Source organism: Ahaetulla prasina, chromosome 6 (genome assembly GCF_028640845.1).
Source record: "Ahaetulla prasina isolate Xishuangbanna chromosome 6, ASM2864084v1, whole genome shotgun sequence".
Classification (NCBI taxonomy): Eukaryota; Metazoa; Chordata; class Lepidosauria; order Squamata; family Colubridae; genus Ahaetulla; species Ahaetulla prasina.
Window position 1 is genome coordinate 55564071 of NC_080544.1, and position 26752 is coordinate 55590822.

Below are 26752 nucleotides of genomic sequence, written 5' to 3' on the forward strand. Positions count from 1 at the left end.
TTAAAACGAGATCTAAATATACTGACATTAGATACCTAAATGTAAGGCAATGTGTACAGAATAATATGATACAACTGAAGTATTGTATGTCAGAAAATAATATTGCTGATAACTTTACAAAACCGCAGGGTACGATCAGACATAAAACATGTTGTGAGAGTTATGGGCTGAGATTATAAGCCATTATATATTGACCTGTCCAAAGGGGAGTATGTCAGGAAATTGTTATTTGCCTAACTAGTTGACCAGGCAATATATATAACTATGTATGTTTATAGAAAGGCATGATATTGCTTTAAGGCTGTGCTGATCATGCAAGCATTCTGATTGGTTGAGCTCTGTAGCCAATGTATAAAAGAACTATTAAATTATGGCTTGTAGAGGGATCTACAGAGATGCTACAGCATTGTAAACTGAAGACATGCTGCAACTGTATATTTGAGCTTTATGATCATTGCTTGATCATGGCTAGTTACTGATTCCTCAAGATACTAACTGTTGTGAATTGAACTGTGTTTTGCCAAACTTAAAGAAGACCTTGTTTGTTTTGCAAGTCTACTTTGGTAAGAAGACTTGACTGACTTAATATGTGTATGACCTGGAATTGTTCTTGGACTATGACTTTGCCTTTTCCCTAAAAGTAAAGAAATATCAAACCCCAGTTTGTCTGCATGTGACTGTTATTGTATACAACCAGTCTCAGTCGTTTTCATGCGTAGGGTACTCTGCTCAACAGTTCACAACCTTGGTTGTGAACCCAGATTACCCTTAACATTAAGCCACCTTACACTTCTATTCAAATTGTCATCATCATCGTCATCATCATCATTGTGCATGCCATGCTCATTTCTTAATTTCTATATTTCTATATGCATATATGGATGACATGCATGCTAACATTTATTGCTTGAAATAAATAATGGCTAAAATAACTAATCAGTGACAAATGACTAATGCATATTTGTCGTATACACATAACAAATATTTGTCACATATACATAACAAAAGGGCCTCTGGTGGCTCAGCAGACTAAGTCTGTCTGTTATTAACACAGCTGCTTGCAATTACTGCAAGTTCAAGTCCCATCAGGCCCAAGGTTGACTCAGCCTTCCATCCTTTATAAGGTAGGTAAAATGAGGACCCAGATTGTTGGGGGCAATAAAAGTTGACTTTGTATAAAATATACAAATGGATGAAGACTATTGCTTAACACAGTGTAAGCCGTCCTGAGTCTTTGGAGAAGGGCGGGATATAAATTCTAAAAAAATAGAAATCATTAGATGGTGCTTTTAAGAACTAGCGTAAATGGGAGGCGGGGTGTCAATGGACAACCTTGTATTGTTTCTTTTTGCATCTTTCATGATTTGGTCACCATTGGCAATTGTTTGTGCTGACTATGAAAAATAATTTTATTTTAACCTTTAATTAAAAAATTCTCCAAAATTAATATATTCCCAAATGTTAAACAGATATGTACAGTTCAAATTGTCAAAAGCCTTCTCTTCATCTGAAAGATTAATGTGAATTTGCTTGTTTTTCATTATGTTTACCACAATATTCTAAACTGATCTATACAATTCTAACAATTTTCTTCAATTGTCTTTTAAGTAAAATTCTATATTGATTCTCAAGAATAAATCCCAGAAAAAATATTTACACTGAAAACCATTTTGAATAAATTTATAATCATTATGCAGTACTGATATTGATTTGTAGTTTTGTTTGTTTGTTTGCTTGTTTGTTAAAGACACATATTTGGGGTGTTAATACTATATTGGTCTTTTTATTTTTAAGTCTATGGCATCTTTCTTTTCTGTAAACTAGAATTCATCATGCTCCGTAAAATTTATAGTTTATAGTTTATGAATTTATAGTTCATTTTCAAAATACTTCCTCATTGGAAGCTGAAAATCAGCTGGTCTTTACCAACAACAATCCCTGCTTTTTTCTCAGTGGCATCCTGTTCACCATTTGTGATTGTAATACCTGTACAACCGTCTTTTGGTGCTATGAATATGAAGTATATCACCTCTGAATAATGAACGGTTCTTTTTTCATGATTTTTTTTCTTTTACTTGCTTTGGGGAGGAAGATAGATATATTCTATGTTTCGATTACCATGGGTATTTTTGTCACATCTAATTACTATTTTATAAAAAGGAAGAACATAGCTTAAATTGTATGAAAATGGACACTATTTGATTATTGTTTAATGAGAGCAACAGCTCACTGATTGTTTTTGTTCTATTGGGTGAATTTGTTCTGTGTTGCTGCAATTTACTAAATGTTGTAAACTACGATAAATACCGCACCACATGCCATCATACAACACTGAAAAGAATGATTAAGAATAAACTTAGCTTCATTTTAGCTCAAGCCACTCTTGATGATTCTATGCCTTAGTACATAATATTCACATCACATCTGATTTTAAATATATTCTTGCATCTGTTTGTAATATTGATATTACACATGTAATTAAATTATGAGAGTAATTGAACAGAAAAAGAATTGTTAGATATGATTTATGTGGAAATGTAATATGCAATTTTATGAACATAGCAGTTTCTATTTTCGAGAATCTGTAATTAAAATCTACGTAAGTATAATATCATTCTGAATCAGTTAGTATTCATTTCTTCAGGCCTAACCTTGATGATTGGTGAGAGAGAAAAGATTCCAGGTCGTTGTTTCTAAAACAGTTTTGTCAAGACTGGTTTGCATTTTCTCCAGTAGTTTATTATGTGATATATCACCGAGACAAGGGAAAAAAAAGTAAAAAAGAAAAAAGAAAAGGACGTGTCAAAAATAACAAAATATTTTTGTTCTGACAAATGTGGCAGTGTGACAAAAAGTAGTGTTGTGCCATTATGATGCAAAGTCCACTTTTTCAAATATGTGTGTTGTAAATTCACTGTCCATCCAGAACAGGCAAAGCTTGGAGTGTAATGACGCAACACTGCTTTTATCATTTTGAAGCTATAGTTGCTGTTCACTTATTTCATTATTGTACTTGGAGAGATATCTAGATCATGGACTGGTTATGTTTGGGGATCACCTTAAATTTCTGAGACCTAAGGATGATAAGCTTTTTGATACACTATGGGTAGTCTTGATCTTTGCTTATCTTAGAACTAACAAAGATAAATTGATGGAATGACTCTATATCTCATTATATTAAGGAATTATTACCTTACTGGAAATAGTAACAGGCACAATCCATCCTAAATAAGGATAGTTTTAGTATCAGAATTGCCTTGGTTATTTTTACATGATCTACTCTTGGTAAAAGATATAGAAGTGCAACTCAGTTAATTCTCCTGGATCCCTTGGTGGCATAAACTGAAATTTCCTTACTGACTGGACCTTCAGGAGGCCCTTGCATAAGTGCACAAATGTGCCTACCATTCCTGTTCTATTGTTTCCTTTCACTGTATGTGCTTGTATATAATGTTGTGACAAAATAAAATAAAATAAAATAAAAAAAGAATGGGTGAGCTGAGCCAGTCCTGTTGAGGCAAAATGTTTCCTGACCCATGCTATAAAAGGCTTTCTGCACCTCTGTGTTCTGAACCAATTGTAGTTTTTGAATGATCTTGAAGATTAGCCCCATTTAGAGCACATTGCAATAATCCCAATGAAAGATTTATTTATTTTATTTATTTATTATTCGAATTTATATACCGCCCTATCTCCCAAAGGACTCAGGGCGGTTTACAGGCATATAAAACATCAATATCAATATACAAATTAAAATAATCCTTAAAAAACTTATTCTAGCGCCCGAATTATTAAAAATAGAAATATAAATATCAAATATAAATATTAAAATCAATTTAAAACCCCTCTAAATTTAAAAATCTAAGCCAGTCCTGCACAGATGAATAAATGTGTCTTGAGCTCGCGACGGAAGGTTCGAAGGTCAGGAAGTTGACGGAGTCCTGGGGGGAGTTCGTTCCAGAGGGTGGGAGCCCCCACAGAGAAGGCCCTCCCCCTGGGCGCCGCCAACCGACACTGCCTAGCTGACGGCACCCTGAGGAGTCCCTCTCTGTGAGAGCGCACGGGTCGGTGAGAGGTATCTGGTCGCAGTAGGCGGTCCCGTAGATAACCCGGCCCTATGCCATGGAGCGCTTTAAAGGTGGTCACCAAAACCTTGAAGCGCACCCGGAAGGCCACAGGTAGCCAGTGCAGCCTGCGCAGGATGGGTGTTATGCGGGAGCCACGAGGGCTCCTCTATCACCCGCGCAGCCGCATTCTGAACTAACTGCAGCCTCCGGATGCCCTTCAAGGAAGCCCCATGTAGAGAGCGCAGTAATCCAGGCGAGACGTCACAAGGGCGTGAGTGACCGTGCAAAGGGCCTCCCGGTCCAGAAAGGCGCAACTGGCGCACCAGGCTAACCTGGTAGACCGCCCTCCTGGAGACGCCGGCCAAATGATCTTCTAGAGACAGCCGCCCATCCAGGAGGACGCCTAAGTTGCGCACCCTCTCCATCGGGGCCAATGACTCGCCACCGATGGTCAGCCGCGGATTTAGCTGACTATACCGGGATGCCGCATCCACAGCCACTCTGTCTTGGAGGGATTGAGCTTGAGCCTGTTTCTCCCCATCCAGACCCGTCGGCCTCCAGGCACCGGGACAGCACTTGATAACCGTTGGGGTGGTCCGGTGTGGAAAAGTACAGCTGGGTGTCATCCGCGTACAGCTGGTACCTCACACCGAACCCACTGATGATCTCACCCAGCGGCTTCATGTAGATGTTGAACAGAAGGGGCGAGAGGATCGATCCCTGCGGCACCCCACAAGTGAGGGGCCTCGGGGCCGACCTCTGCCCCCCTGTCAACACCGACTGCGGCCGGTCGGAGAGATAGGAGGAGAACCACCGGTAAACGGTGCCTCCCACTCCCAATCCCTCCAACCGGCGCAGCAGGATACCATGGTCGATGGTATCGAAAGCTGCTGAGAGGTCTAATAGGACCAGGGCAGAGGAACAACCCCTATCCCTGGCCCTCCAGAGATCATCCACCAACGCGACCAAAGCCGTCTCCGTGCTGTAACCGGGCCGGAAACCGGACTGGAACGGAAAGATGATCAGAGCATGAGTGCCTAAGCACAGGATATTGGGCAAGCTAGAAATATTTTAAAAATAAAGATCAATAATTTACCCTCATTAACAGGAGTGTCTGCAAATGAATCAAAACTTCTAGATCAAGTATGCAGTTGAAACTCTGCTCTTTTTTATGTGCACCCAATGCAAACATTTCAGAATGTGTTTTTTTCTCTTTTACAGATGCCTCTGTCCACCAGATTATTCCTCAGTGAACAGTTCCTTTGATTAAAAAAATGCTAATCATTAGCTGAATTCCTTTTTCATGCTTTGAATCTTATATTACGTGGTCAAAATTCAGCCTCAGAATTCAAAAAAATAGATTACAGTGCTCATTGAAGGTTTGCGTATATGTCTCATTTGAACAAAATTACGTGTGTTAGCTGTATGATAAATTTAGTATGTCTAATCCAAATACAATCCAATCAATGAATAAATTCTCCAAAGACCCAATTTCACCCACTTGAAAGATGTCACCACTTCACTGACCTATTATGGCTCTCAGAAGCCCATGTCATTTCTTTGTCCAGCTGCCTTTCAAAAATTTATGTTACAAAAATTGCAATATGTATGTCTTTTTATGCATATAGCTATGGCCTTGTATTTGATTATTTCTTAGGATCACTTATTTCCTATTTATCTCAGTACTAGGAAAGAACTTGCACTTTTCAAAAAGATTGGGGAGAGCACAGCTGATATATGTAGCAGCTTCCAGGCAGTGAACCTGCAGCAAAAGATACTGCCCTCTATAAATTAGAAATTATGCTCAGAGATGAATCTCTTCGATGCAAAAAGAAATATAGAAGAACTCAAAATGGGATTGTCACAATGTGCTAAGCATTTACTCTAAATCAGCTGTTTAGTGATTATATGGGCATATATTAACTCCAGCAAATTATCACCATGGCTCTCTAGATCCCTAATATGTATTAAACTCAGCAGAGATATTATTCCTGCCATTGAACTTGGTGATTCAGTTTAATGATCATGGACAATAATCATATCAAGAAGCTTGCAAATATAGTAAGTGGTATCATTGCTATTTAAAAAAAAAGAGCTGGCAAGAAACATTTTGCAAAAAATTGACAAAGTACTTAAGTTAGGAAAAATATGCCTGAATATTAAAAAATAGTACATCATTAATTATTCTTGCAGAAAAAACAATGAACTGATTTTAAAGAGCCTAAATAAATATTGAATTTATGCAGTGTTCCTGGGAAGTTACTGGGAACAAGGAGTAATTGACAGCTATCTACTGAACTACCAGAAATGATAATCAGAAATCTAAGTAGGTAATTATGGCAAAACACTATTCAGGGACTAATCTAAATTTTTCTATATTTTCAGATTGTTGAGGAGCCTTCTGATAACCTTATCAGATTTACTTATTTTTCTGAGTTAGTACATATGCCTCCTTGATCACAGTTCTTGTGACCCCTGAAGACTTCTTCCAATTCCAAAGCATAATCCCTCTTCCCTCATTACTTTATAGCCAAAAGGGACATTGGAAGAAAAGAAGAAGGCTTATACTTGGTTAGCAGCACATACTATGAGAAAGGTTCTGCTAGATTAGGCAATGGCTAATCTACTCCAGCATTCTCAAATGCCAGTCAGAGGCATTTAGGAAACTTCAGTTACAGATAGAATTAATAGCTGTCTTTCATTATAGCTCTTTAGCAGCTATAATTCAAGGCATATTACCTAATTCTGGAAATAGCAATTAGCACTATTTTTTTTTGAATTTGTCCAATCTTATATTAAAATCCTTATAATTGGTGGCCATCTCTACATCTGGCAGATTCCACAATTTATTTGTTGTGAAAGTTCCTTTTATAAATTCCTATAAATTATAAATTCCTAATCTTCTTTATTTAGTTTTAACAAAAAACTATCTTCTAACATTCCTAGAGATGGAGGAAATCTGTCTCTCTATCCATATTTTCCATGTCATGCATGATTTTATATATTTCCATCTTATCTTCCTTTACTACTTCTCTATCCATCTAATAATTCTGGTTATAATTTTCACTACTTTTTCCAGTTCTATATTCTTTTTCAAGTTAACTATATATATAGTATGCCAAGTAGAATTGGCGCAAATCTGATCAACTCACCAATGAGCCAAGTTTATGGCAGTAAAAAAAGAAAAAAAGATTTTAAAAAGAAGTCATGAATCAGCCATGTACTGGAGCATGACACATTTTTATATATTTTATTTTAATTAATTGTTAATTAATTAATTTTAATAGTTCTATCCAAAAATAGCTTTCTATGGCAATCCATACCTGGTAATTCCTCATTCACCGCAATGTATTATTCAGGAGGTTTTTCTTCAAGATGATTTGTAAATTTCACTTACCACAAAATATGTTGCAAGAGTACTGACTGGAACTAAGAATCTTCCAGGGGTGAAATGTTCCCAGTTCATACTGGATTGACCAATCCGGTAGCAATGGCAGTGGGTGGTTCGGAGAACTGATAGCAAAAATTCCTCCCCCCTATCCATGCCCAGCTGAGCCACGCGATCGTCAAGAGTCTTTTTTTTTACTTTTAAAAGCATTTTTTCTACAACCTCTTTGGCCAAATAGGTTGTAAAAAAAATGCTTTTAAAAGTAAAAAAAAGATCACGTGCCACAGCTGATCACCTCCCGTGTGCTGTTCTACTTACCGCATGCCTCCTTTTGCTGTGCACTGCATGCACACACCTCACATTTGATCATAAGAACCAAGGTCATCTCTATTGGCAATAGATAAGGTTGGAGAAGGAGTGCCTGAAGAGCAAGCCAATTAACCCAATTGGCCAAAGTGACCTGTAACACTTGTGGATGGAGTTATTTCCTAGTTTAATTATACTGAAACTGCAAGAAAGATTTGATTTTCCATTGAAGCTGTGCCAATATGATATACTCATTAAAGAAGACCTTTGAGAAGGAGCCAAGTCTCAGAGTTCTGATTTGCTTGGGTTCGTTAGTTGGAGCTTTGACAGTATATTGGTGTCATTAAATTGTCATTCCTATAATTTTTTTACATTTTTGTAACAATATATTTTTATTCTGTTAAATCTTTTAATAACATTTTAATGCTTCTGTATTGTTTTAAACTTTTTAGGGCTGCTGAATTCTCTGTTATTGTTTTATTGTGTATTAAGTTTATTGCTTATTTTATTTTGCAGTTTTCAAATGGTATGTAACATATGCTCTTCATATTTCTTTGCCTTTTTGCACAAGACAAATTTTGGATTAAGATTTTATTTTCTGAACTATGCACCACTGTATAAATATTGTTTTTGTGATAAGGCAATACCAGGTTACTTTCATTCATATACATATAAACTTTGGATTTTGGGGACATCATTTTGAAGCCCAACTCATTTAGAATTCTTAGCCCTATTTTTTGAGGATACTGTTCTGAATTTCTTAATATGATGGGCAACCTTGGTTCATTACTATTCAAATTATTTTTAAGCAAATTAAAAAGAACTGTACTCCTGGAAACCAAATTCAATTTGAAAATTATCCATTTATTTATATTCTTTATTTCCTTTTATTTAGTCAGTTTCCAGCTCATGAAAATTCCTGTCCTCTTATTCTATGGATGCTAAATTTTGCTTCCTAGTTCACTGTGCTTGTTGAAAAAAATCTAGAAGATTAATCTGTCAGGCTTTAGTCTTTTAGAGTCCATATTGTCTTTTTCCAGTAAAGCTCATTTTCCTATATAGTTTATTATTCCATCTTCAACAATACTTTCTACTGTTTTCTCAGAACAGATGTTAAGGCGAGTGGCATATCGTTTCTTTTAACTTTCCCTTGATCCCATTTCAAAACTGTATTCAGTTTGGCTGTCTTCCAGTCTTCAGGAACAGATGCCAACCTTAAAAAGAAATTGCATAGTTCTATCAGAAGGGTAGCAACTTCACATTTCAGTTGTTTAAGAATTCTTGGTTGCATACCATCTGGGTCCTGGGATTTATTTTTTTAACCTGTCAATTAAGCTTATAACTTCATTTCTTGTTACCTTTATTTGTCTCAGTTTTTTATTCCCTTCCTGAAAAAGAAAGTTTAGTACAGATTTCAGTCTAGGCAGAAGATTAAAAAAAAAAAATCCATACACTATTGTTATCCAACAACCAAATAGTCTCCTGACTCAGTCTTTTGTTTCAAACATATTTAAAGAGTTATGTGAATGTTAAATATAATCCTCAAAGATGTTTTTGAAAACTTTTAACAATTTATTACATTTCTTGTTTCTATGTTATGCCATTTGGTCTTATTGGGAAAGATTTAAGATGTTCATCATATGTTCATGGTATCTATTTGGATTTTGACAATCGTTCCTAGCCTGAAATGTACATTTTAGCTAAGCAGTAGTTTTGCAGCTTTGTATTTTAAAATTATTTCCAAGCATTGTAGGAAGTCTTGACTTCTCTTTTTTTGACATTCTTTGTATCAATATTCCTTTGTATCTGGGAATGGGTGGATGGGTAGAAAATATTTTTAAGTCAAATTATGTTGGTGTTATTTACTTATATACAATAACATGTAAAAAGCTTGGAAATAACCATAGGAAGTAATACTAATTAACTCAGGAAGTTATATTAAATAATAAATATGTGTTCTGCCATTAGAATGCTAGCTCTAAATACTCCCATAATATTCAAAAAATTTACATCCAGTACATCAAAGTAGCAAAGAAATAGAGGAAGGAACAGAATCTCTTCTATATTTCCTTTTCTACTGTTACGGCTTTCACAGTCCTTTCATTTGGTAGGAATGGGGAAAATGTGCTTTGTGGAGAAATAGTACTGGTTGGCAACAAAAGGCAAGGGAAAGTTGTGAATCTAGAATTTGATCTGAATTAGAGAAAAAGCTAAAGGTTTTAGAAGCTTGACTTTCAAATTCCTGAATTTTGCACTGAAAGCATCTAAACTTAGGAGAAATTTGTCAGTAGTGTTATGATTCAGAGAAATCATGTCTACATGCAATAGGTATGGTTAAGTCCAATACTGGGAGAATTGTTTAATTGGATTGATTTTATAGGCCCAGCAAGACAGTTTTTATTCTTAAACTGAACAGAATTTTGCAAAGAAAGTATGTAAATTGGTTCCACATGCCTATACATATATCTATCACTAGGATAACTCTGAAAGCTGAACAAAATAAAATAAAATATGGTGTAGTGGAAGAATTTGGAAAAAGAAATATTAAGTTTGAAAATAGATCAAATCTGTATAGTAAAATTTCAAAAAAAATTTTTCCTCCTTTTGGGGGAAAGGCAAATCAAGAGTTAATTTTGAATGCTGCATTTTAAAAAATATTGTTTTGTATAAAGAAGTACAAAGAAATGAAGCCCCAATAGATAAAATAAATAGATAACTGATTATACAGTGCAGGCAAAAAGCCTAGCTATATTATGATGATTAAAAGATTGAAGGAAGAAAATACTAATTAAAAGGAAAAGGGAAGAGCGAGAGCCATATAAAAACAGTTCATAGTGATACAAAAATTAATTCAATCCTTAAGCTTATTATTAAATGTAGACTATATAGAAACATCTACTCATTAATAGAACACAGAGATTTTTCAAGATAGATAACTTGGATCTATTCATTAAAATCAGAAGAGTAATTTTCTTACCATTTATATAAACCGATCCTCTTTTCTGTGCCCCAGGCTATATAGAGTCAAAGCTCATAAAATGACATATTCCATACGTTATTAATATAGATCAACATCACATTAAGGTTTTAATGTATAGTATAGTATTTTCCCTCAATATTTTACTCATCTGCTTAATGACTTAAAACCAAAACAAAACTGGATCTAACCAAATCATACTGTATGATTCTTTAATATGCTTATAATATTAACACACACAAGACAAATGCGAGGTCCATCTCCTTTAAAAGATTCTTTCGGGAGAGGTGTTTCCTTAATCTATATGTGTAAGTCATGTAAAAATGATTGATATTGGAATCTCTCTTAAAATATACAATAATCTTGAAAAAATATTAATTTTGATAACATTGAACTTGCCCAAAAAGGTAATGGCAATTTTAACTATTAACTTATTTATTTATTAAGTGTATAAGCTCTTTATCTTTTATACAGTTAGATATATATATAACTGAACATATTCTGACATATTTCAAGAAAATATATATTTGCATATATTTTACAATTTGTGTAAATTATAAATTCTAATTTCTTGCAGTAGTTTATAGAACCCCCAAATTAGATATAGTGAAGTTGATATTATAGCCAGGTATACATCACATTTTTGTACGCTGTCAATAATCTTTGGTAATCACATTGCATTTTATCAAATATAGCATTTGCATATAAGAACAATTTATATTATGTATTAGTGTCACCACCCAAGCTTAATAAGCATCTTTAATGAGCACCACAATATGAGTTGATTGGTTGAAAAACAAATCCATTTGTAAAAACTCTAGCCATTGGACGAAGATACTAGAGTATATACCAATGAACAAAACATAGTGGAAACTCATATCTTCTTAGAATATACTTAGAACATACTTCGTGAATTCATATTCTTTTTTTTTTTTATTCAAAAAGTTTTACAAAAAATTTTCCCCCCCTTTCCCCCCAATCCCTCTCCCTTCACAAACCCCCTCCCCCCTCTCCCCCAGGCTTCCCGGAACAAACACAAGGTATAGTTAAAAATAAAACAAACATATGCTAAAAAATTTTTTCCCCCCAAAACTATTATACCAATTCTCCCTCTCTAGCTCTGACTTCCTCCTTACATAACCAAAATCCTTCAAAAAATTAACAATAAACAGTAATAAAATATATAGATCAGTAGAACAAATTAATCCTAAAATATTTAAAACCAGCTAAAGCATAAAAATCCAATCCAGTTCAGAGAATATCTCCCTTATAGCTTCTATAACCATATAATTTTCCCCCGAAGTCTTTCTTACATAAGATCTTTCGAGAATATTCTATTTAAAATTCAATACAACAGATTATAAAATTTCAATACAGGGAAATTACAATATTTATTCAAATATTTAGTCCTTCCTCGTCAAAATCCAGTATAAATCCAAATATCTAGTCTTTTATGATGGTTATGTTGAGAAAGTGAAACTGAATGGAGATTTTATCTTATTGTACTGGACTGTGGATTGTTGGATTATTTTAGTTTGTTTAAGTATTTTATAAGGGGATTTTCAGCAAGAACTTTGCCATGAAGGTTTTTTCAGAAGAATGGATTCGTGACTTTATACAGGATTATACAGAAAGAATGTATTTAATTACTCAACAATACAAATTGGAAAAAAATGGAGGCGTTTTGGATGAGAGTTTGGAGGAAATTAACCAAAGTAATCAGGACTTGGAATATGGAATGGATGTAAAGAAGCCTTTTTTAAAAAGTTTGGAAGAAAAGCCTGAATTTGTGCTACAGGAGGCTGTCTCCCAAAATGGAAAAATCCACAGGGTTAATGCTTTCCAAGAGTTCTTTTTTCGGATTGAGGGAATATACGGCAGTAACTCGTGGATTCTTGGACATAAGGAGCTATTAGGAAATATTGTGACTGACTTTTCAAAAGGAGTAATGAAGGAAAGACAGAGACTAATGCATCAAAAATGGCAAGAGACAAAAGTATCATTTTTGAAAGAATTTTTTTTTTTGAAATATTAACAGAAAAAGATTTTAGCGTTTCTGAAAGACAATACGTAAGGAAGATTTGGAAGAAGTGAATTCATATTCTGAAACATATCAAATATCTTTTCAGCATACAATGAAATTAAAACAGCTACTTTCAATTGTTATTTAATTATGAATGTTCCTACAAAAAGAATATATAAATGCTTAAAAATCTTTAATTGTCTGAATTCCAAATATAAAGTTTCATTGTTTTTGTTCTTTCAAATAATAACCCAATAATTCTTTCTGTCTTGATTCCTAACATTTCTGATAAATACATTTCAAAGAGTATTCAAATACTTTTAATGTGATGGCCCCAATTTAAACATTGCTGCAATAAATACTTAATGAGATTTGTCTGTGAGGTTTCTGACTTATAATAAAGTAAAACTTTAATCATATATTTATGATTCAATATATTTTCTAACTTTAAAGATTAGAATCTCTGAGTCTATATTTTGCTGAAATAAAAAATATATCCCTGGATGATGCTCGAAGCACCATTTTGGATTTTAAAAAATGCTAAATAAACTTCAGTGTATATTTGTAAAAGTATCTTTTAGTTTTTATAAAAAGTAAAATATTGCTTAAGTACTTCTGTATAACTAAGGATCTTGAAATCTCCAGCACAAATTATACATTCATGACTTACAGAATATCTTTTAGAGAAACAATTATGAAATATTTCAAAAAGTTATTTTAATATGGCCACAAAAGTTAATCAGAGCAATAGTGATACTACCGATTTTCATTATTAATTTATAAATAAATAAAATATGCTTCTAATATGATGTTTGTATTCCACATCAATTTTAATATTGTTATTAAAATGTTAGCTATTCCATGTGCTTTATTTGAGAATCTATTAATAATTCATAGTAGTATGTAGTTTAATCCACACCTTAGCTCTCTAAAAATGTTCATTAGATAATAGGTTTCTTGAAACATAATATTTAGTTGTAATTTTTCTAGCTTTTTGCAAATGTATTTTTAAAAAAAAGATAAAACAAATCTGTTTACATTCCTTTATGTATTGTTGCAGACAAAAGATTTTCAATATTAGTTTCCAAGCTTTTGAGTAATTGTGCACTATAGTAAGCATACTAAATAGCAAATTCATAAAGAATAAATATTTAAATGGTAAATATGGTTCTAAGTGGAAATAATGTAAACATAATGCAGTGACAATAGCAGCAATCCATAAAAGAAAGCATCCACCAGAACTGTGCTAATGTTTAAAAATAGAGAAAGAACAACTATTAAATTTTCAGGTTGTACACTCTCCACCCATTCTTCCCTGATCCTGTGAAGATTTTAAAATCTCCATAGATCCAAGAAATGACAGTTTTCAAATTTGTGAATTTACTATCTGTTTAGAAATGAATTAGAGTTCTACCCTTAATTCAGAACTTGTCAGTTGTTCTTGCTGGGATAGCAATACATCAGAAGTTTATCTAGCTTTCTCTAATTTATCAGAGTTTAGGGAGAGAGAGCCATCACCCTTTTTCTCTATCTGAGATTTCAATAAAGTGTATAAGCTCATTTTGCTTTTCTCTTTTTCATTTTCTAGAGTTAAGCTCTAGGCTTCAGATGACTGAAGAGAAGCTGCTTTCTCTATTTTATAAGGTATACAATTAACATAATATGATATCCAAATCATTTAATGAAATCTGAATTAGAAAAACCTAGTTTCACTATCAGGTTCCGAACTCAGTACAGCAATCCAAATTATAGCTGTATCCGGAGCAATTCAGGTAGTGTTTGACTAATGATAACAACTGGCATCATAATGGCCGATGAGTGAAAGAGTCATTAAGTGAGATGCCCATATAACCACTTTGCTCAATGACTGCAATTCTGGCACTTCTGAGTTTTTAAACAGATGGACTGAGAGGGCTGCCTGCTAGGAGGCTATCTATCCTAACCCTAACTCTTCCCCCCCACCTTCCCCAGTCAGACAGACATTTGAGAGCTGAGATTCCCTCTTGGCAGTCAGCCCTTTAGAAGCAAAGGAAATCTCTGCTCCATGTGAATCTAAAATTCCAATTCTACTCTCCTCCCTCTTGCCCTACTTGGGTCTCCCTCTTCTTTGGATTCTCATTATGCATCGGTTGGCTAGTTTCCTATGTTGGCATAAAAGCATATCAAGTTAATGTGCTGCAACATTTCTCTAGTAAGCAACAAAGGTATTATAAAAAAAGAAATTCTACTTTATAATAATGAAATTAGCATGCATTTATATAATGTTGATTAATTTACTTGGTGTTTATGAAGAATCAGGAACTGTAAATATGAATGTAATTGATTTATAAAGATTTAAGAGCAAAATACTGTTTTATTCATTTTTTAAAAAATACATAAAAATAACTTCATCTACTTACTCATAAAAAGGCCAGCTATGGATAGTAGCAATAGTGATGGTAAGAATAATAGTAATATTAATAATTAAAAATTAAAAATTTTAAAGCAATAACAATGCTACAGAGCCGTGGTGGCACAGTAGTTAGAATGCAGTATTACAGGCTAATTCTGCTGACTGCCGAATGCCAGCAGTGGGCAGTTCGAATCTCACTGGCTCAAGGTTGACTCAGCATTCCATCTTTCTGAGGTCAATAAAATGAGGACCCAGATTGCTGGGGGCAATATGCTGATTCTGTAAACTGCTTAGAGAGGTGTGTAAAGCACTGTGAAGTGGTATATAAGTCTAAGTGTTATTGCTATTGTGAGATAAACAGGAGCTCTGGGGTATTGGATAGTTAACAAGGGTTTCACTTTCAAAGATGGTACTAAGATTGGTAGGGACATCCATACCTACTTTATGCATCTTCATATTAAGGGGATGGTTTGGAAGGCAGATGAGCACAATTACACTAATCCTTTCACTTGAGAAGTCTGTGTTGTGGTCCGCCAGCAGCCTGCGGAGCTGGCAACAGAGTTGGACAATGATGAGGCTGAGGAAGAGTGTGGGCCAGTCTTGGAGGCTGGGGAAGGCCTGGATGAAGGCTCTGCATCGGAGGCTGAGGTGGGGCCAGGCCATCGGGGATTGAGGTGTGGACTCCAGGGCCTCCAGAGCCTGACAGTAGTGAAGCAGAGGAACAGGAGAAGCCTGTTCCTAATGCACACATGAGAACAGCTGCCAAAAGGCTCAAGCAAAGCAGCTCAAGCAAAGAGGACGACTCTGGAGTAGGGCCAAGAGATGATTGACCCCCTCTCATAAGGCTTAAAGGACCAGCAACGGTGTTTGGGCTTTGCCGGAAAACAACGTTGATAGGTTCGTCTTCTTGTATTTATTTTGTATCGGTGTCTTCTGAACTTTTGCCAAGAAAGGCCTTTGGCAGTTTGCCTAATTGGACCAAGGTTGGTGATAGGACTGATGAATTTGTGTTGGCTTTAATTTAGTTGAACTACATTGAGAATGAAGTAATTCTCAGCTGTTCGAATAAAATTTGTTTGTTTTTACACTGACTGGGCCTGGGTCACAACAGTCTGTGAAGTTGTGTGAATACAAGTTACACTATCACCTCCAAACTTTCTATTCCCCTTAGCATGCATTCATGTGAGTAGAAGGACAGAGATCAGACCTGTCTTATTTGAAAATACGACAACCTAAGAAATTTTTTCATCTTATGCTTGTGAGTGGACTCTCTATTCTTCTTCTAAGTATTCTTCTGAGTATTCTTTTCTAGCCTTTAGCCTGTTTTAATTTGACGTATGAAAAGTGGGAAACAAATCAAATTTTCTTGATTTCTTTAGTTAATACTCTTTTTTGTTGAATAGTAATCTTTGCCACTCTAAATGGTTTTAAGGACCATTTATTTATTTATTTATTTATTTATTTGAATTTTTATACCGCCCTATCTCCCGAAGGACTCAGGGCGGTTCACAGCCAGATAAAAACATGCAAATAATACAGGTAAAAACAACAATTAAAAAACTTATTAATTAGGCTGAATTAAAAATATCACTAGAATAAAATAATATAAAACCCCATTAAAAACTAAATTTAAAAACTAAAACCCTAGGCTAGCCCTGCGCAAATAAATAGATGTGTCTTAAGCTCGCGGCGGAAGGTTCGGAGGTCAGGAAGTTGACGAAGCCCTGGGGGAAGCTCGTTCCAGAGGGTGGGAGCCCCCACAGAGAAAGCCCTTCCTCTGGGTGTCACCAGTCGGCACTGCCTGGTGGACAGCACCCTAAAGAGTCCCTCTCTGTGAGAGCGTACGGGTCGGTGGGAGGCGATCGGTGGCAGTAGGCGGTCCCGTAAATAACCAGGCCCTATGCCATGGAGCGCTTTAAAGATGGTAACCAAGACCTTGAAGCGCACCCAAAAGGCCACAGGTAGCCAGTGCAGTCTGCGCAGGAGTGGTGTAACATGGGAGCCATGAGGGCCTCCCTCTATCACCCGCGCAGCTGTATTCTGAACCAACTGAAGCCTCCAGATGCCCTTCAAGGGGAGCCCCATGTAGAGAGCGTTGTAGTAATCCAAGCGAGATGTCACGAGCACATGAGTGACCATGCATAAGGCATCCCGATCTAGGAAGGGGCGCAACTGGCGAACCAGGCGAACCTGGTAAAAAGCTCTCCTGGAAACGGCCATCAAATGATCTTCAAAAGACAGCCGTCCATCCAGGAGAACGCCCAAGTTGCGCACCCTTTCCATCGGGGCCAATAACTCGCCTCCAACAGTCAGCCGTGGATGCGACTGACTGTACCGGGGTGCTGGCATCCACAGCCACTCCGTCTTGGAGGGATTGAGCTTGAGCCTGTTTCTCCCCATCCAGACCCGTACTGCTTCCAGACACCGGGACATTTAATGGTTAAGATACCAGGCTAGAAAGCAAAAGATTGTGAGTTCAAGTCCCAAGGTCCCTTTCAACTCTGCTATTCTATTCTATTCCATGTTGGATATGTTTGTCACTTTAATTATTTATAAAACTAATAAAAGCAGAATACAAGTAATAAACCCTAACCCTAACCCTAACTCTCACATCCAGGACATAAACTGTTTCAACTCCTACTCTCAAAACGATGCTATAGAGCACTGCACACCAGAACAACTAGACACAAGAACAGTTTTTTCCCCAAAGGCCATCACTCTGCTAAACAAATAATTCCCTCAACACTGTCAAACTATTTACTAAATCTGCACTACTATTAATCGTCTCATAGTTCCCATCACCAATCTCTTTCCACTTATGACTGTATGACTGTAACTTTGTTGCTGGCAATACTTATGATTTATATTGATATATTGACCATCATTTATGTTGTAAATGTTGTACCTTGATAAAGGTATCTTTTCTTTTATGTACACTGAGAGCATATGCACCAAGACAAATTCCTAGTGTGTCCAATCACACTTGGCCAATAAAAAAAACATTCTATAAATAAGTGAAGCTGGGAAGAGATTTAGGTTCATGTTGCATTTGTGAACAGACAAATTTTATCATGTAAGGATGACATCCTCACCTTTGAGAAATTTCTCAATGATACTAAAGGTGTGTGGAGATAATGAGGGAAGGAAGATTGTCAAGCCAAATGAAAGCTTTTAATGCTCAGGAGGATCTATTTCCTACCCTACTTAAACTTCACTCTTTGTAGCCCACCTGTCTTGATTCTTCTAGTGGCTCTGAAAAGTCAATCAAATTATTTTTAAAAACTAATGACAATCCTTCTTCTCATTTCTATTACCTCTTAGGGAAAAAAAGCCAGAAGAGGTATAAAAATAACCAGAAAACACTGTTTAGAAATGAGATTCAAATTAATGTATGCTTTCTCCACTTCAAGGCTCCCACTTGTGCTAAAATATATGACTTGACTTTTACTTTTCTATCACCAGAATTAGCTATAATATCACAAGAGAGGTCTGACTAATTACAAGGGCATTTAATATATTAATTTGTTTGGCTTTTTTCCCCTATACCTTCATCCAGCTGATTTCTTGTTAAAAGAAATCTTGTTAATGTTAGCCACATTCAACCTTAGTATGTGAATATTTCAAGAGGATATGGTCTAAGCCACTTTAAGATCAGTACAATTTGGACAGCCTATATTTAGCATTTCTTGAATGGTTTATTTTTTCTTACAGATAGACATTCTGAAATAAAGTAATTGAAACTGGTGAGCATATTAATTTCATTCAGGCACTCACAATCTCACTTCCCACTGAACAGTTTCACAGAGCATTTTATAAATAAGATTAATTTTAAATTCATTTTGTCTATACTCAAAAATATAAAATATACAATGCAAAGAAAGAGAGAAAGTTTAAGGAAACCAAAACTTTCAGAAGTCTGTTCTTAATTTTATAAGATTTTAAAAAATGACCATTTAGACCTGCTGCTGCTGCAAGTATGATGAATAATTTAAATTTTCTTCTTCTTCCCTTACTTCACATTTTTTCAAAAGAAGATTCAGTTCCAAATATATGAACATTTTTTCTAAATCTCTACATATTGATTATTTTATTGAGTAGTGATATCATGTCAGTGTTGCTTCTATCCACTTTGTGAGTAGTGTTGAACCTTTTCAGTTTGTGCAAATAGTAATCACACTGAATTTGTGATATATAAAAATAAAGTTCCATGAACTTTATTCTAGCTGTCTGTCCATTAATATTAAAAGAAAAACCTCTGTACTTTAGTCTATAAAATCTTGTGAATTAATGTATATATTTTTATACATTTTTTAGATTTTTTTACATGTCCACCCTACATGATAAAATGTCCTTTCACGTTTTTCACAATTTTAAGACAAATTTTAAGTATCTTTATACATTCTAGAAATTTGTCTTATGACAAATACCCATGATATATCATTTTATAAAACTTTTCTTTAAGACTAGAACATCATGTAAATTTCAGTTCTTTCAAGCACATATTTTTCAATTTGCATGTTATACTCAAAATATTAGACCATTTGATCATTTTTTCCATTTGTTCCTTTTTCTTAAATTTCAGTAAAAATTGTACATTTTAGCATTAACATGGTCATCATTTGTATATAATTCAATTTCAAAGTTAGTCTTACATGATTCAAAACCGTACAATGTTTTGCTTACTTTAAACCTTTCCAATAATTGTACATAGGAAAACATTGATAGGTATATCTTTTTGTCATGAAATCTTCTCTTGATTTTATTTCACAATCTCCTTAAGAAAAATTGAATATCACAACGTTAATCATATATTTACATATCACTTCTCATATACATAATGCTCTTTGTGCTGAAAGCCACAAAGAGGGCCACAGCCTAGATTTGTTCTTACTCCATGCAATGGGTGGTCTTCCTGATATAATGATTTTTAAAATCTACATTAACTTTAGCTTTGTCATACCAAAGTTTCCCAAATCTTACATCATGTCTTTCTAAGATTAATAACCTACTAATTCTCAACAACACAAACTCTTTCACCTAAATTAAACAGCAAACAGCAAAATATAATTTCTAATCTGGTAGATACAATTCTCATCTTTCTGTTTCATCTTATATTTTCCCTTGCCATACAAATTTCAATATATCCCTCTGCTGTTGCTTAAAAGGTACATCAGTTGTCAAGGCAGATATTGTCTGCAACAGAGTAACATTCTAGGTAAAACCGTCATCTTAATCAGAGAAATTCTTCCCAAAAATGACAATTGTACTTTAATCCATCCTAACATATCTTTTTACTTTATTCTATGTCTTCACAAAGTTATGTTGAAATAACATACAATTTATATTTGACATAGTAATATCCAAGTGTTTTACCTTCTTCTCAATCTTTAAACCTGTTTTATTCATCACTTCTGTTTGATCTTATCTTCATATTTTTGTTAACATCTTGGTCTTCTGTTTGTAAATATTAAAGCTGGCTAATGTACCAAAATCTTTTAATTTAGTCATTAATAATTCAATTCCCTTTAAAGAGTCTTCCCCAAACATCACCAAATCATCTGCAAGATCTCTTAACTTACATGTCTTTTGTATTATCTTTTTACCCACCATTGTTTCATCTTAAATACATAAAAGTTATCACTGTTAAAGAACTATGTCTGGCAATATCTAAGAACAGTGTTAAATTATCTATATTTTAATATTTTATTCAGAGGTGGATTTTAGCATGTTCTGACCAGTTCTGGAGAACTGGTAGCAGAAATTTTGAGTAGTTCAGAGAACTGGTAAATACCACCTCTGGCTGGCCCTGCCCCATCTATTCTCTGCTTCCCGAGTCCCAGCTGATCGGGATGAAATGGGGATTTTGCAGTAACGTTTTCCTGGAGTGGGGAGGGAATGGAGATTTTACAGTATCCTTTCCCTGCCATGCCCACCAAGCTACGCCGACAGAATCGGTAGTAAAAAAAATTGAAACCCACCACTGGTTTTATTGTACACCACCCAGCATCCCAGTCTAAGTTAAACGGGTGGTTCAAAAATGTGAAAAAATATATAAATAAGTTTAAATAAATAAGTAAATAAATAAATATTGTTGCATGGCATTCAATATTAATATGAGCCCATTGCATAATTAACTCTTTTTCTTAGTTCTTATAAGGATGTCTCAGGCAGGGTGCAACTAAAAAATAACCTCTGAAGAACAAACAAAGTTATGGATGCAATGAAGTATTTCATTCAAAGAAGAGCCCCATAGATGTTTCTTCTCTGTATTAGTTGTGAATTTGTCTATAGTATCATCAATATCAGAAAAAGTACTGAGTTGGGAGAGTTGGCAAAGCTGCAGTAACTGTTTTAATTAAAGAGAAGAACTTATTCAATTTTGTTTCCACTAGGAAACCACTTCTTGATTTTATGCAGAAAAAAATTATGAACATTTAGTTCTAGGTTTTGATGAATAGATTAACTGTTATTAGAAATGGCTTGTATAAATTGTATCAGAAATGTAAAGCAAAAAGCTGAGGCTTTGTTTTCTGCTGCACCAAAGGTATCGGAAATCATTGTTGCCTTGCCTTGCCTTGCCTTGCCTTGCCTTGCCTTTTTCCTTTCCTTTCCTTTCCTTTTTTCTCTTTTCTCTTTTTCTTGCTCATAGTGATTTCAGAATGTGAAACCTATACTGTACAATAAGCTGGTTGCAGAAAGCATAATGTTCAATCAAATACATCACTAGTAGAAGGAAACCTGAATGTACAAACAGATTTAATTGCCAATCTGACTTTCTAAGCATATTTAACAGAGCAGAATGGGAAAGGATGTTGCCTTATGTGGTTCAACTCAAATTTTAGATCAGTTCATTTCATACTTTGTTCCAATGTCAAAATAAATTGTATTTTAAAAAAATGTTTATCATGAACACGCATGCCAATCCATACTATATTACTATTTCTGGGTATCTGTTCATGTCAGTAGGAATGTTTGTGGATGCAGCTGACTGGCATGAATCAGTTAAGAAGCCAAACTCAGAAGCCATCACTGTTTTGATCTAAAAATATTGAAGTAGTAACTCAGTGGGCTTTTTTCCAAGAAAGAAATTTTCCTGAGCACAGTGAAGCTTTTCTCTGACAGACAGGCATAATATGACATTAGTACATAATGTTTGAAAGCTGTGACTGAGTGTAAGTGAAGAGGATATCTTCCAAGTTCTATCTACCACAGAATTTACTAGCTTAAATGGGCGTAGGCAGTGAATGGAACTAATCTTGGTAGGAAAAAACACAACAGATGGAGAAGTGTCTAGCAAGCCGTCTATCAGGTTTGCATTGTCCTTATTCTATTTTGTTAGCAAAGATTGCTGTTCCAGTTCACTGTTTTCCTCCAATACAAAATGGCTGAGATCCTCTAACCCTAAAGAATAGATTAGCAGCAACTTTTAATAAAGTCTTTGTATCCGTAATTCCTGCAAGAAGCTGAATGTTAAAAAAAATAAAATAAAGGAAAACTAAATAAAGCTTCCCTACATTACAGGATTTCTGAATCTTCATGTCTGTCCATAGTTTTCTCCAGCTTTACCCAGTCAGAAGTGAACAAAAGCCTGGAAAGATTATCCTCTCTCAAGTGAATTTCCAGTGCAGCAGATTGACATGAAGGCTAGCTGCAATCATCTTTAATAGTTAGATTATACTGCAGCCCAATATTGACAGCTTGAAGAAAGGATTTTCAATATATGTGTGTATACAGTATGTATTTGTGTGTATGCACATTCATAACTCTTTAGCCTTCACAGTTAATCACTCTATTTTTAACTGTCAAAATGGACAAAATCAGGCAAATTGTCAACCATTTAGCTGGTACAATATAGGCGTTAAGTGCAATGTTTAGGCTGAAAACTTCTCCGTTGCACATGTAACCACCATTATATCTATTTATTCAGAAATAGTTCTCTGTATCTTGCATAGAACATTGGAAATAAAACATTCCATCATTTTGCATGGAAAAGAATGGTTTACTTAGGAAAGAAAGGGGTACACAAGAAGGGCCCTCTCAGCACTCAGAGTTAGGAGAAGTACATTATACAGGGCTATACATTATAAAGTGGAAAGGCTTGCCTTCAAAAGTTGTTGGTGCTCCACACTGAAGGTTTTTAAGAAGAGATTGGACAACCAACCATTTGTCTGAAATGGTATAGGGTCCCCTGCTTGATCAGGAGATTGTACTAGAAGTCCTCTAAGGTCTCATTCCAATTCTGTTTTCTGTTACTCCCTGTAGCGACAATAGATGGCTTTGTCTGCTGAAGAGTTTCAGATTGCATTGTCAAATGCCTAGAAGCCAGGTTGATGCAATAATATTGCCTTTTGGGAACAAGGTAAGAACTTGCATTTTTCTCTTGCATTTAGGACTTGAAAACTCCAGCCTAGGCTTATCATTAGGTCTCTTGTAAAAAAATCTTTACTTTTTATTATGGTATAAAGGCTAGTACAGTATGGTTTTGATTTTTCTTAAATGTATGTATTTGTATCTATATTTATTTCAAACAATTGTAACCATTTGAAACTAAACCTAGGAAGGCTTATACCGAAGAAGAGCTTTATATCACATTATTGTATATTTTATATCTTTTCTTGATGGTAACCAACACAGGAATCTTAAGATAATGTTTGTAATGCAATGATAAAACATACATTCAGAATGTAGAAGTTTTCAGTCATAGCATTTACAAGCTGAGGACCAGCCTGGCACATACAGATCAATTGCACCCTAGGTAATGAATAAGCCAGACAGACCAATTTTCCATTTCATGGTGTGGCAGCTTCATATATTCTGTTGGGATCTCAAAGAAGCATTAGAAACTTCTAATTTTCTTTTGGCTTCTAGCCCAGAATACATGCTGTGATGACAGACCATAAAGATCTGTGAGTTCCCACAATTCTCTGAATGAGGTGTACTTACAACACATTAATGTCTACTTTTTTCTTTCTCTCATGTGAACATAGTGTCTCCCACATTTCATTAGATCTATAAACCTGTTCACATGTATTAACTTGGTTAAGTATGGCATTGCTGTGTCCATTCCAGGCCTGTTCTTATATTGTTGCTGAAAATTGGCAGCCACGCAGTGCACTATCTAATTTCAGTAGCATATTTCTTAGAAACAGTACTTCATACCTCTCAGAGATTTGATACATCTACGCCCACTTTTAAATCTGAACATGCCATACAAAACCAAATACTGTATACCCTTAGAACTACAACATACAGAATATAGCCTTGGGCCACGAAAGGTTTGTCAATCCTAATAGATAACTTAAGTCTATGACATAACAATGCCAAAATATTTTTATAAACCTCAGCTCAGTATACTTCATTTTAGTCTTCCTAATAACAAAGTTAAATGTATATTCTAATGCAAACTGAAATGTAGGCAAGAAAATTTCAAATTGCTCTATTTACCCTAAGAAAATGTTGATACCTTGTATACAGCTTTAAAAATTATTGTTTTCAGTTCTTTTTCCTTTTTCCTTTTTTTTTGAAAGAGTACAATGCTGTAGTCCAGGCATGTCCAAAGTCCGGCCTAGGGGCTAATTGCGGCCCTTGTTCAAATTTCAAGTTCCTGCAGCCTTTTCTCTTTGCCGGATCAGCCTGTCACCCATCCCTGCCGGCTGGCGTTTTTCCCTTCATCGCACAGTGATTCCCACAGCTGTCCCCTGCTGCCTCCTTCTCCCTAGTTACCTCAGCTCTCCTCAGCTCTCCTCAGCTCCTCAGCTCTGCAGAGCATCTCAGCCATATTTTTCACCAGAAGATGGCAGTAGACCTGAGTCAGCACTGTCACCGCATGACCCATGTTTTTATTTATTTATTTATTTATTTATTTGTCACAACATTATATACAGGAACATATACTGAAAGGAAACAATAGGACAGGAACGGTAGGCACTTTTGTGCACTTATGCACACCCCTTATAGTCCTCTTAGGAATGGGGTGAGCTCAATGGTAGACAGTTTTTGGTTAAAGCTTTTAGGAGTTGGAGAGGAGATCACTGAGTCAGGTAGTGTATTCCAAGCATTAACAACTCTGTTACTGAAGTCATATTTTCTGCAATCAAGATTGAAGCGGTTGACATTAAGTTTGAATCTGTTGTTTGCTCTTGTATTATTGCTATTGAAGCTGAAGAAGTCTTTAACAGGAAGGACATTGAAATAGATGATTCTGTGTGTTAAACACAGGTCTTGTTGGAGTCGGCAGAATTCTAAGTTCTCTAATCCCAGGATTTTATGGTATTTTGTTTTTTACAGAGGAGCGGAGAACTAAAATGGTGACTGTAACTAAAAAAGGGAAAGTTGACAGTGAGGGCTGCCGCTTCCAGGATAAATGAATCTTAGGGTATTTTTTCACTGAAATATGAAACAACTGTGTTTGCCTAATTTGCCAAAAGACTGTATCTGTTTTTAAGGAATTCAATATCAAGAGGCACTACCAGACGAAACATGCTAACTACAACAAGCTAACTGGGAACAAACGCGGCAAAAAATGGAAAGCACTGGAAGCTGCATTAACAGCACAACAGCGCTTTTTCACAAAATCCCATGAGGATGAAACTAAGTGATTTTCACCTGTGTGACATCTTTGGCATCAAAGCCACAGTTTTTGAGCCAGACCTGGCCTATATAATGTAATCAAGATCTCAGTATCACCCTTCACATTAGTGCAGTTAAGTTATTTGTTTAGTCTTTCATAAAATAGTTAATGGTTCAAAGAATGTCAGGTTGAATGGTCGGCCCCCACATATTTTCACCTCACCAAATCTGGCCCTCCTTGCAAAAAGTTTGGACACGCCTGCTGTCTAACGAAGTCTGATGAAGTGCTTTAAGACATTTTTCTCATACATTAAAATATTTTTAGAGCATGTACAACACACTAGGAAGATCAAGACCTCCATTGGGATAGTAACAGCATCTGTGAAGAATTGTTGTAATCCACTTATGCTATGGGATAAATTCTCCAAGCAACAATTTGTTTCCTATACAAAGGTACACCTAAAAGGCAAGTGCCATAAGATACTTGTACACACACACACACACACACACACACACACACACACACACACACACACACACTCTAAGGCTTTGTACCTAAGCTAGTTCCAGAGACATATTTCAAATGAAAGCTTTTATGCCATCTGAAATGCATTGTGATATCCAGCAAGTAGAACTCATTGAGGAAAATTGCTTCCTGAAATGATGTATGATTCATTCACTCACATCTCTAAGCTACTTAAGGGAAATTATCCATGGCATTGTATCAATAGTTTAAAAGCTGCTACAATTGTTTTTTTCCTCCAGTCAGGATGATCTTGAACCATACAAGTGTATTCACTGGAAAAACATTAGAAAAAGTTTTCACCCCTTTTTAGTGTTCAAATAACATTTTCCTCTTCATTAGTATCTAGTTCCATGTCTATGTCTGAAAAGCAATATGGGAAGAGAAATCATCAAAGTTATCATCAAAGGGTTCACTATCCCTTATCTTACATGAGGCTACTTTTCAATTTTGATTTTTTCTATTTGGTATAAAAAAACCAGAAACACACATGGCTGTAGCTAATAT